Raw genomic sequence first — 12559 nt, 5'->3', positions numbered from 1 at the left:
TCCAGCCTTTCGATCTTCGTGGCGTCTGGAGACCTGCACGAGTAGTAGGACCGGTGGATCACAGATCTTATGAGGTGAAGCTGGACTCAGGAGGAGTTGTGAGGAGGAATCGACGACATCTTAGACGAGACCATGATACAGGATCTGTCACGTCAACGAGGAGTGGGACTCAGGGGACTTCAGACTGTGTGGATGCAACCCAGCAGTGTGGCACCAGGGACCAAACCAAAGTTGTCACCAGATCAGGTCGTCAGGTGTTTAAGCCTAGATATTTGGAGGACTACACGCAGTGAAGACAGAAGATTTGGGATATTTATGTTGGAAAAAAAAAAAAAAAAAAAAAAGGAAAAGAGGTTTTCGATATTTAGGTTAGGAAAAAAAAAAAAACTGTAAATGTCAAGGTATAATTTGTTTGCTGGTTGGGGGGTTGGATAATACTGACAAGATGTTTTACATAATGTTTTGGAGCCAACATAATAGAAAGAAGATGTTATATTTATTTGAAGGATTGGAATTTGTTAATATAGTTTGGGTTAATTTACAAATAATGCACTGAAAGTGACGCTTTATGTTGACAAAGTTATGTTAGGCATATTTTCTAGTATGAATACATAATCTGCATGAAAATGTGTGTGCAACGTTTACATCGCAAGGAAGTGCTTCAAATTGAAAAAAGAAAAGATGTAACAATATTATTGTTAGTTATGTTATGTTGCTTAGGGGCCGATTACAGGGACGGACGAGAAAAAGAGGAAGTGACGTTTTCCCTATGTCAACTGACTGAAGTAACGTACTGTACTGCACAAGTTAAGAAGTTAATAAAAGTGAAGTAAGCAAGTCAATGCTTTAATCGTCCACTCTGTATGAGAAACAGGACAGAGTGAAACACATGTGTGATAAAACCCTAACCCTAAACCAGCGGTCGGGAACCTATGGCTCTTCCGGAGACGTCATATGGCTCCCAGACAGTTTGGAGTTGAGGGGGCCCAAAAAAAAAATTAAATTAAATTAAAATATATATATATATTTTGGAACAGGTCGGGAACCAATCGATCGCAAGTACGTCACGGGTCATTGTCAATGTACGGAAATTAATTTTATCAGAGATAAAATTTCAACCCTTCAACCCGCTCAACCCTTGTAACAGAAAAGATGGCGAAAAGAAAAAAAGACGATGATTACCGTGCATTCCAGGCTGCGTGGACAGAGGAATTTGCATTTGTGGAGAGAGCAGGATCCGCAGTATGTCGAATATGAAATGACAAAATTGCATCAATGAAACGCTCAAATATAAAGCGGCACTTCGATACGCGTCATGCTTCTTTTGCATTGAAATATCCACCGGGGGACAGCAGGAAAAAGGCATGCGAAGAGCTGCAACTGAAAGTGCAGACGAGCCAGCAGCAACTGCGTGTCTGGACCACGCAAGGTGACGGTAATTCCGCTAGCTTTGCGGGTGCTTTGGCAATAGTGAAGAGTGGAAAGCCGTTCACAGATGGCGAATATGCCAAAACATTTATGCTTGATGTGGCCAATGAACTTTTTGATGACTTTCCAAATAAAGCCAAGATAATCAAAAAAATAAGAGACATGCCACTGTCAGCAAGAACGGTTCACGATCGGAGCATCATGATGGCGAATCAAGTCGAGGAAACACAAATTAAGGACATAAAAAAAAAAAACATGCAGCACCAGAAGTCACATTAAAAGTAAACCTTTTATTATTATTATTATTATTATTATATGTTTAAAATACTATATGGCTCTCAAAAAATATATATATAGAAATAGTTTGGTTTTATGGGTCTCCAGGTCAAAAAGGTTCCCGACCGCTGCCCTAAACCCTTAAACCCCCAACCCCTAAACCCCCCAGCCCCCAACCTTTAAAGCCCCCAAGCTTTAAAGCCCCCAACCCTTAAAGCCCTAAATCCCAACCACTAACCCTAAACCAGGGGTGTCAAACTCATCTTTCTCGTGGGCCACATCATAGTTTATCATATTATTATTACATATACACAACAAAGTGATGGCTAATGAGTTTTAAAAATCTGAATCCAGGAAAATGTTGTTTGTTTAACTACCATTCAATTCATTTTAACAGTGTGGTTAGTCACAAAGAAAACATTTGGTATTTTGACAAGAAACGTAGTCGTGCATGTTTTGTCTTGGCGGGCCTCACTAAATGATGTGGCGGGCCGGATCTGGCCCCCGGGCCTTGAGTTTGACACCTGTGCCCGAAACCCTTACCCCTAACCCTAAAACCCCAACCCCTAACAAGTCCACAGTGCCAAAAATTCCACAATGCAAGAAATTCCACAATGCCAAAAATTCCACAATACAGCCAATGCCAAAGAGTCCACAATGCCAAGTGGAACAATGTTTAAAAAAAAAAGTGGATGTGCTTAACAGGAATAAAAACACTCATTGTGCAGCGTAAGGTTGAAAACTGATTAAAAACAGCAGTACATGTGTGATAAAAAAATCAAGTATGATATACATGGGACAGCAATATAGCATGATGCATTTAAAATGAATCAGTGTTCAGGGGGAAAAAAAAAAAAAAGGGGGGGGGGGGGGTGTTCAACCAGCCAGCCTTGTGACGCATTTCAAACGAGGCCAATCACAGGGCTTGAACAGCACACCACATGACGCATTTCAAACTAGGCCAAGCACAGGGACTCAAACACCATAACTTGTTCAACCTGGACCAATCACAGCGGAACAAGGCTCCCGCCTTTTCCTTGCGCTCAGCGTGTCATTTGCTCAAAGTTGGCAGTTTGCTCAGAAGCTACTTTGGCCCCGCCCGCCATTTACTCGCGTTCAGCGCGCCATTAATTCCAATCTTAGCCGTTAGCTCAGTAGCTAAAAGGCCCCGCAATTAACACACGCTGAGCCCGCCATTTTAAACCGTTTTTAGCAGTTAGCCCAGCCATTACGAAGCCACAATGCAGCGAAAACAACCATGGACGACATCATAAGTGACAACTACATTGCAGGCGAGGCAAATAAAAAATTAAAAAGCGCGCCATTTAACCCCGTTTTAGCAGTTAGCTCGGTGACTCTTATCCCCAGCAATTTACGCCCGCTCAGCGCGGCATTAAATCCGGTTTTAGCAGTCAGCTCGGGGACTCCTAGGCACCACCAATTCACTCGCGCTCAGCGAGCCATTAATTCTAATCTTAGCCGTTAGCTCAGTAGCTAAATGGCCCCCCGCAAATTAACACAAGCTGAACCCGCCATTTTAACCGGTTTTAGCAGTTAGCCCAGCCGCCACAATGCAGAGTAAACAATCGTGGACATCATAAGTGACAACTACATTTCAGGGGAGGCAAATAAAAAATTAAATAAAAAGGGCGCCATTAAACTCCGATTTAGCAGTTAGCTCGGTGACTCCTAGGCCCCAGCAATTTACTCGCGCTCAGCGCGCCATTAAATCCGGTTTTACCTCAGCCACCACGAAGCCCCAAAGCACAGAAAACCAACCGTGGACAACAACGCAAGGAGCAACAATCTTACAAGGAGGTAAAAAAACTACACCGGAGCTCAAGCATCAGCCGTCAAAACGAGCATTAAAGTTCAACCCAGCAGCAACACACATCATTAACAGCATGAAACAATTCCACCACAATACAAATAAGCTAGCCATTTAACTAAAAAGCATCAGCGAAGAGAGGTGCTTACCTTTCGAAGGTCCGCAGGAGAAAGAACGAAAATTCAGCTCGCGCCTAAGGTGACGCCTCAACTACGGAAGCCTCGAGGGACAAATTTCATGCACGCGATTATGCTGCATCTTGGACGAAAACGAAACTTATATCACCCTTTCTCCACGTTTAAAGACCTAAGGATAACGAGTAACATTGCAATGAGGAAAAGGTAAATTTTAGAGTTAATGCTCAGTTGTTTCAAGAAATAAGATGTACATAGGGGGGAGGGGCGTACATGCGTGAAGAAGCACTGAGACAACCAAGTTGACGTTTAAATTTTGAACATGGACACGTGACTTAAAAAAAAACTATTGAATGAATAGGCAGAGATTGTTTTTTCTTTTTTTTAAACTTTATTGAATTAATGAAACAAAACAATATCACATTCAATTAAAAAAATAAACCAATTATCAAATATTATATGGTATAAGGGTATCTGATTATTAGATACATTCTAATGACAATTAAATAAAACAGGCCCAGTATTATAAAGACAAATGTAAAAAATGAAACGGCTAAAACACCAAATTCAAACTACGTGGGATGTTATTGCCTTACTTTGCCTGTGTGGAATTTCAAGTCATGAGCTCAATGCTAACCTGGCCAGCTAACAGAAGGCAGGATTTTGCCCACCTTGTTCGTATGATTGGCTGTCTCGCAATGTTTGTTCAAAGCTTCACTCATCTTGTTTTACTATACAAGTTTTATATATGTACCACTTTTAATGTTAGGAGAATTGACATTTAACTACTTACCCTCCATTACTTTTATCTACATGAAAAATTTAACTTCTGCTTTCTACGAATGCCGAACCTGTTGCATGTTTATCAACATTGTTAGTCGAGTTTTAAAGTTTGAAAGCATGTTTAAAGTCACCCTTCGAATGTTTGGGGGAAATGCCATTCTACACTTGTCATTTTTCAAAAACATGCATATACTGCCACTCACAAGTTCAAATAGACCACTTGAAATCACTTGACAATTTTAATTCACGTACAAACGCACATGTGGAGCATACAAAAAGGAAGTTTGACAATTCACTTAAAAAAATAATTAAAAAAATAAAATCTCAAATTAATATATCAGACCACATTTGCCTCAAATGAAGCATTGCCTTCATGCACAACTCAGTCCAAAATGGCCATCATGCAGTCAGTGTTGGCAGTGCACACCCAGTGAGTTAGTGATAGACCAAAGATAACAACAAAGAAATACTCTCCCTGTCCACTTGGCACTTTGCTCTCCAAACGTTGTTAGAACACTGGAAGCTGCTGACCTTGGAGCATCACTTGATGGGAGCGATCATTCCTTGTCCACAAACGGCCTGTAACAAATATGTTCATGTGCCACTTGTTGATGGATTAGCATGCATGTGTTTTCTTAACTTTGTCCACCCTTTTATCCGGCTCCTCTTCTGCCCCGTCAATTCGATTCTATGACTTCCGCCGCTGTTCTGAGACTCCCGTCTCGACCGCTTCCTTCTCCAACCTGCAACAACAAACATCGACTTGTATGTCACCATCTTATTTCATGTCTGTGCCCATCCTGCAAAACTTTCAGTTGCGGACTTCTCACTTAATTGTGCGATGACGACTCTCGTCCAGTGGTTCTTAGCACCACTTGGGCCATCCCGCTCCGCTGCCAGCCTGTTACAAAGAAGGGGGGCAAAAACTGTGGAAGAAGGGGCAAATAGGAACTCTACTTCTCCCCATCATGCAGTCAGTGTACACCCAGTGAGTTAGTGACAGAGCGAAGATAAGAACAAGAAATAGTCTCCCTGTCCAGTTGGCACTTTGCTCTCCAAGCGCCGTAGCATCTGCTCCTCCTCGTCCGGGGCCGCTACGGAAAAGACAGTCTCATCTTAACAAGTGTCATCATCCATTTGATTTTGCAACACTCGCCTCAAAAGCCAACAAGCTGTACATCTTGGAGCGTCTTCATTGTACGGCTGCAATCTTTCCTCTTTGAATCCATCTCTGAGCCCTGCGCCACTTTGTTGATGCATTGGCCGTGCGTTTTGAGACCCCCGTCCAACCTGCAACAACAAACATTGACTTGTATGTCACCATCTTATTTCATGGCTGTGCCCATCCTGCAAAACTTTCAGTTGTGGACTTCTCACTTAATTGTGCGATGACGACTCTCGTCCAGTGGTTCTTAGCACCACTTGGGCCATCCCGCACTGCTGCCAGCTTGTTACAAGAAAAGGGGGGGGGGCAATAACAGTGGAAGGGTTAAATAGGAACTCGACTTCTCCCCATCATGCAGTCAGTGTTGGCAGTGAACACCCAGTGAGTTAGTGACAGAGCAAAGATAAGAACAACAAAAATACTTTCCCTGTCCAGTTGGTGCTTTGCTCTCCAAGCGTTGTTAGAAGAATGCTGTCATCTACCTCAAGAGCCAGGAAGCTGCTCAGCTTGGAGCATCACTTGACGGAGCGATCATTCCTTGTCCACAAACGGCCTGTAACAAAAATGTTCATGTGCCACTTGTTGATGGATTTGCATGCATGCGTTTTAACTTTTTCCACCCTTTCATCCGGCTCCTCTTCTGCCCCGTCAATTCGATTTTATGACTTCCGCTGCTGTTCTGAGACTCCCGTCTCGACCGCTTCCTTCTCCAACCTGCAACAACAAACATTGACTTGTATGTCACCATCTTATTTCATGGCTGTGCCCATCCTGCAAAACTTTCAGTTGTGGACTTCTCACTTAATTGTGCGATGACGACTCTCGTCCAGTGGTTCTTAGCACCACTTGGGCCATCCCGCTCCGCTGCCAGCCTGTTACAAGAAAGGGGGGCAAAAACAGTGGAAGAAGGGGCAAATAGGAACTCGACTTCTCCCCATCATGCAGTCAGTGTTGGCAGTGCACACCCAGTGAGTTAGTGACAGAGCAAAGATAAGAACAACAAAGAAATAGTCTCCCTGTCCAGTTGGCATTTTGCTCTCCAAGCGCCGTAGCATCTGCTCCTCCTCGTCCGGGGCCGCTACGGAAAAGACAGTCTCATCTTAACAAGTGTCATCATCCATTTGATTTTGCACCACTCACCTCAAAAGCCAACAAGCTGTTCATCTTAGAGCGTCTTCATTGTACGGCTGCAATCTTTCCTCTTTTATACCGTATTTTCCGGGCCATAGGGCGCTCTTTAAAGTCCCTAATCTTCCCCAAAACAGTCAAAGCGCCTTGTAAAGCGACGCGCCCATTATATGGACTAAGCATCACTCTCGCGACCATCAACCCTTTTACTCATTGGGCTGTTCAGTGCATGTTAGCACACCCTGCTGGACAAAGTCTGAGTCATCTATGCTTCTAATTGACCGTGAATTATACATTATGTGACTATGGTGTTTGGGTGATGGTGTAGGAGAAAGCTGGACAAAAGGGCAGCTGTCGACAATGTTGTAGTCAGTCTTATCATTTATGTTATTGCAAGCAAGAAACGTCCCAGGTTTAGACAACAGACTGCAAAAAGCCCAAAGCACAACAGCCCATCTCTCTAAACAGCCATGTGATTGGTTGAGTCTGAGTGGCTCCCAAGAAGCCATTGCTGTAATTGGCTAAGGCTGAGTGGCTCCCAAGAAGCCATTGCTGTAATCTTTTGTGTTATTTTTATTTATTTTGGGTATATAGATGGCATGAGAGACACATGTTTTGTGTTAATCTTATTTCTTTGTTTCATTGTTTGCTTGTAAGCTGAGGTTTTTTTTGGTTTGAAACCGTGACTCTAAGGAGTGTGGTGACCAGTGAAGTCCCTCCCCTGACGTTGTTTAGTAGACTAATGCCAAGACACCTTTTGTTGGTTATAGTCATTGTTATTGGCAGTGACTCCCAATAGATTCATAGCATCTGTCATTGAAATGGGGTGATACCTCTGGAAACGATCACTTGGGGGATTGAGTCTTGGTGAGCTGACATCAGCTAGCGCGACTCAGGTGCGAGCGGCTGAGCTAGCGCGACTCAGGTGCGAGTGGCTGAGCTAGCGCGCGCGAGTGGCTGAGCTAGCGCGAGCGAGCGGCTGGATAGAGCGAGCGGCTGAGCTAGCGCGAGAGCGGCTAGTCTCGCCTGAACTAGCGCTGAACTAGCGCGAGCGGCTGAGCTAGCGCCTTGTAGTGCGGCGCGCCTAGTATATGCATTGAATACGGAAATAGCACCCTCAACTGGTGTTGCGCCCTTTGAGGGAGCGCATCTTATGGCCGTAAAAATACGGTATATATATATATATATATAGGTGCGAAGTATATATATACACGGTGTTTTTTTTTTTTTTGAAGGATTCGCGGATTTTCAGATTTCGCGGGTGGTCTCGGTCCCCATTAACCGCGATAACCGGGGGTTCACTGTATATATATATATATATATAAATATATATAGGTGCAAAGTAGCGGCACACCTTCAAAAATGCTTAAAAAAAATACAAATATATATATATATATATATATATATATATATATACTGGTAGAGAGAGAGAGAGAGAAATTCATGTTATAACAAAAAAACAAATTATTATTAAAACTTATTATTTTTTTTATTCCCCAGCCATTATTTTTGTATTTATTCAATTACTTCTTTTTGTATTTATTTAATTACTTCGACTTTTACCTGCTGGTACGCCGTCCGGTGTGCCCTGTGAATGTTATGATCCTCCAGCAGAACTGGAGGATTGAACAGGACTCTCCAAACGCAGACCCGGGAAAAAAGGTGGTGATACAAAGATATTTATTATCACAATATAGTCAGTGTAATCAGCGCGTCTCGCAGCAGCTGACGACATGGCGCGAGACGATCGCTGGAGGAACGCCCACACAGCTGAAAAAACAAAAACACACGCGGCATGACAGGCACGGATCATGACAGTGAAATGAAAGGTGGCATTCTTCATTTATTCATTCATAACTGACAGCCTCGCGCTTCGCCGGTGCCCGGGCGGAAGTTGTTTCTCTTCGGCTTGACAGCCACACACGCCGGCCGGTCTCCTTCGGAGCTCACGCACGGTCCCGAACGAAGCAAAATGTCGCCCCCGATCGTGTCCGTCGCCACCAATCGTGTCCGGGGGAACCTGTTCTTCTTCGTCCACTCTCTTCTTCGTCCACTCTCCTCTTCGGCGCACGCCCGCCGTCTAACCGCTTCAGCGCCCCCTTGTGCCGCTCGCCGAAACTACAATGCTCCCGAATATTTTTTAGACCCGCGAAGCACTGAACCCGCGAAAGGTGAACCGCGAAGTAGCGGGGGTTCACTGTATATCTCATGGAAAGACTCTCCCTGCTAGAGGGACGTGTCCGCCAGCTAGAGCAGAGTAATGTGGTAAGCGTAAACGTGGCGGACACGACTGTTAGCACGGGTTGTAGCCAACCTGCTAGTCTGGTTAGCATTGGCCGTAAACGGCTTGCTAATCGCGGTGAGCCTGTTAAGACACATAGCAGTTCCATTCCACCTCGGTCTCATGGCTCCCGCACCTTAGTGATAGGTGACTCCATTACCCGCAACATTAAGCTTGAAAATCCAGCCACAGTAATGTGTATTCCTGGGGCCAGAGCACCCGACATAGAAGCTAATCTTATGGAGCTAGCGCGCAAGACACCTATACACCAGCGCTGTGCAAACAACGCTAGCTATTCAGATATAGTGATACACGTTGGCTCCAATGACACTAGGATGAAGCAATCAGAGATCACAAAGAAAAACATAGCAAGGACTTGTGATCTCGCCAGAAAGATGAGTCGGCATCGAGTAATTGTCTCTGGCCCCTTGCCTGCGAGAGGCAATGATGAGAGGTTTAGTAGATTATTCTCGCTAAATAAGTGGCTGGCTAGTTTTTGTAGTGAGCACGGACTGCAGTTTATAGATAACTGGCCTTCTTTCTGGGGCCGACCCGACCTGCTGAGGATGGACGGCCTTCACCCTAACTGGGAAGGCGCCATCACTCTTTCTAGAAACATAGATTATTGTTTGAGCCTTCCATGACTATTCATATTATATTATATCATTATATCATATTATACATATTCATACAATAAAGGGATTTCTATTCTATTCTATTCTATTAGAGCAGGTCGGGCTGCAGGCGAATAGTGAGCCTGTAAGGAAGGGTATGGAGTCTGTAAGGCTAGAGCTAACTAGCGCTATGCTAGACTTAGACAACACACATAGCTTTTCTTCTAGATTTGAGCGCTACACACCATACGCTGGTAGATCTCATACTGATATAATTTCTACTGAGGTGGCAATACATGATGGGTTTAAGCATTCCTCCTCGGTCGGTTTTATTGACGACGAGCCGTTCTCTCAAAATAATAGCACTCGAAAGCTGGTAAATAACTATCGGATTCCGACCGTCAGAATTTCTCGCCGCGTTTATAGTCGCTCGAGGTACAATCCGGGACCTAGGCAAGGCAATCTCCTTAATATTATGACCAGGAGTCCTGTTGCGCGGAATAACTTAGATAGACCTATTTTACTGAAACTCGGTTTTTTAAATATTAGATCGCTTTCATCGAAAGCCTTGTTAGTTAATGACCTTATTAGAGACCATAATCTTAACATGATTGGTCTTTGCGAGACCTGGTTAAAACCAAATCAGTTTTTACCGCTAAATGAGGCTTCGCCTCCAAACTTCGTGAGCTCGCATGTTGCGCGCCCTCAAAAGAAAGGCGGGGGTGTAGCCCTCATTTCCGAATCTAACCTAAAACTTAGTCCTCGTTTTAGCAATTCCTTTAAAACATTTGAAGTTCTCATTATGCGATCCTCAGCCGAGCTGCCGTTTTATCTTGCCGTTCTTTATCGTCCACCTGGCTCTTACTCCGGCTTTTTAGATGAATTTTCTGAATTCGTAGCTGATTTAGTAACTCATGCGGATAATATACTTATCATGGGCGACTTCAACATTCATATGAATCTCCCGTCGGAACCACTTACGGTAGCGTTTCGGACAATCATTGATATGTTTGGTTTCACGCAAATAATAAATGAAGCAACGCATATAAATGGCAATACGCTAGATTTGGTATTAACCCGAGGCTTAGCATCTTCAAAAATAATTGTATTACCATATACCAGTGCTATATCTGACCATTACTTTATCAAATTTGAAGTCTTGGCTCACTGTCATCGTTCTGACCATAATCAAAATTATAGCAGCCGTAACATTAGCTCCTCAACCATCGTTGCGCTCTCTGAGCTACTCCCTTTAGCAACTGCTTCGTTTCCTAATTATATTGGTACGATTGATGATCTCACAAACAACTTTAATGTCGCTTTGTTAAATGCGCTTGACTCCGTCGCGCCTTTAAAAACTAAAACTCGTCCAAAGAGGCTTACTCCGTGGTTTACAGAGGAAACGCGCGTACTGAAACGATCTTGTAGGAAGCTTGAGCGCAAATGGCGTGCGACCAAACTTGAGGTCTTCCGTCAGGCATGGTGCGATAGTTTACTAATATACAAAGAAGCGCTTAATTTAGCCAAAACTAATTATTATTCTAGATTAATTGTCTTACATAAAAACAATCCTAAATATTTATTTGATACCGTAGCAATGCTAACGCAACAGCGACCAACCTCGGATAGCTCTTCCTATTCAGCTCACGATTTTATGCAATTTTTTACTCAGAAGATAGAATGTATTCGTGATGAGATTAAAGACACTGTTCTTAAAATTCCGTCGAATTCCGCGACAAATTGTGTTAATAGGGACATTAGGGCTGATAACTGTCCGATAACCTTATGTCAATTTAAAAAAATATCTCTTGAGAGCCTAACAAAATTGGTTAGTGCGGCAAAACCGACAACTTGTGTGCTCGATCCGCTTCCTGGCAAACTAATTAAAGAACTGTTTACGACCCTAGGACCGTCTGTTTTAAATATAATTAATCTATCACTTACCACGGGTGTAGTACCAGCAGCTTTTAGGACCGCCGTTATCCGACCGTTACTTAAGCAACCAAACCTTGACCCAGAGAGTCTCATCAACTATAGGCCGGTTTCAAATCTTCCGTTTATTGCAAAAATTCTTGAAAAAGTCGTAGCGCAACAACTTAATGAATATATGACTGTTAATAATCAATTTGAACCTTTCCAATCGGGTTTTAGAGCCGACCACTCTACTGAGACGGCCCTTGCTAAAGTTACTAATGATCTTCTCATAGCTATGGACGCCGACACCTCATCAATATTACTCTTACTCGATCTTAGTGCCGCTTTTGATACCGTTGATCATAACATATTATTAAAACGCCTTGAAACGTGTGTTGGCATTTCAGGTTCAGCGCTTTCTTGGTTTAATTCGTATCTGTCGGAGAGGACGCACCGTGTAATTCATGGCAATACGACTTCGGATATTTGTAAGATCATATGTGGAGTTCCGCAGGGATCGGTACTTGGACCTCTATTGTTTAGCATCTATATGCTACCGCTTGGTGATATTATACGGAAATATAACATTAGTTTTCACTGTTACGCTGATGATACGCAATTATACATGCCGTTGGATATAACGAATCCCCGCGACTGCTATAAATTAGAGGCGTGCCTTGCCGAAATTAAACAATGGATGTCTTTCAATTTTTTGCGTCTTAACTCAGATAAAACCGAGATGCTCATCATTGGACCAGCGCGTCATCGGTACCTTTTCAAAGACACCACTCTGAATATCGATAAATGTAATATTATCCAAAAGGATTCAACAAAAAATCTCGGTGTTATATTTGACGCAACTATGTCTTTTCAAATGCACATTAAAAATATTACTCGAACTGCGTTTTTTCATCTGCGTAACATTGCTAAAATTCGCCCAATTCTATCAACGTGTGACGCGGAAATCTTAATCCATGCGTTTGTTACATCTCGCCTCGACTATTGTAA

The 12559-nt window shown here is 43.2% G+C and overlaps 2 long non-coding RNA genes across 2 annotated transcripts; both read right to left on the bottom strand.

The window, feature by feature from the left end:
• Positions 1-4675: 4675 nt before the first annotated feature.
• LOC148315574 (uncharacterized) lies at positions 4676-5708 on the bottom strand. The gene is made up of 3 exons (XR_015840798.1): positions 5280-5708; positions 5090-5192; positions 4676-5028 (listed from the first exon to the last, which is right to left on the bottom strand). It is a non-coding gene; the product is annotated as an uncharacterized LOC148315574 (long non-coding RNA).
• Positions 5709-5855: 147 nt separating this feature from the next.
• LOC148315573 (uncharacterized) lies at positions 5856-7161 on the bottom strand. The gene is made up of 3 exons (XR_015840799.1): positions 6416-7161; positions 6235-6328; positions 5856-6167 (listed from the first exon to the last, which is right to left on the bottom strand). It is a non-coding gene; the product is annotated as an uncharacterized LOC148315573 (long non-coding RNA).
• Between the last annotated feature and the right edge of the window lie 5398 nt (positions 7162-12559).

This window comes from Idiotropiscis lumnitzeri, unplaced genomic scaffold (assembly GCF_059441095.1).
Source record: "Idiotropiscis lumnitzeri isolate Australia: NSW breed Sydney's pygmy pipehorse unplaced genomic scaffold, RoL_Ilum_1.0 HiC_scaffold_93, whole genome shotgun sequence".
Lineage (NCBI taxonomy): Eukaryota > Metazoa > Chordata > Actinopteri > Syngnathiformes > Syngnathidae > Idiotropiscis > Idiotropiscis lumnitzeri.
Note: the sequence above shows the minus strand (reverse complement) of the source record. Positions and strands in the feature narration are given on the sequence as shown.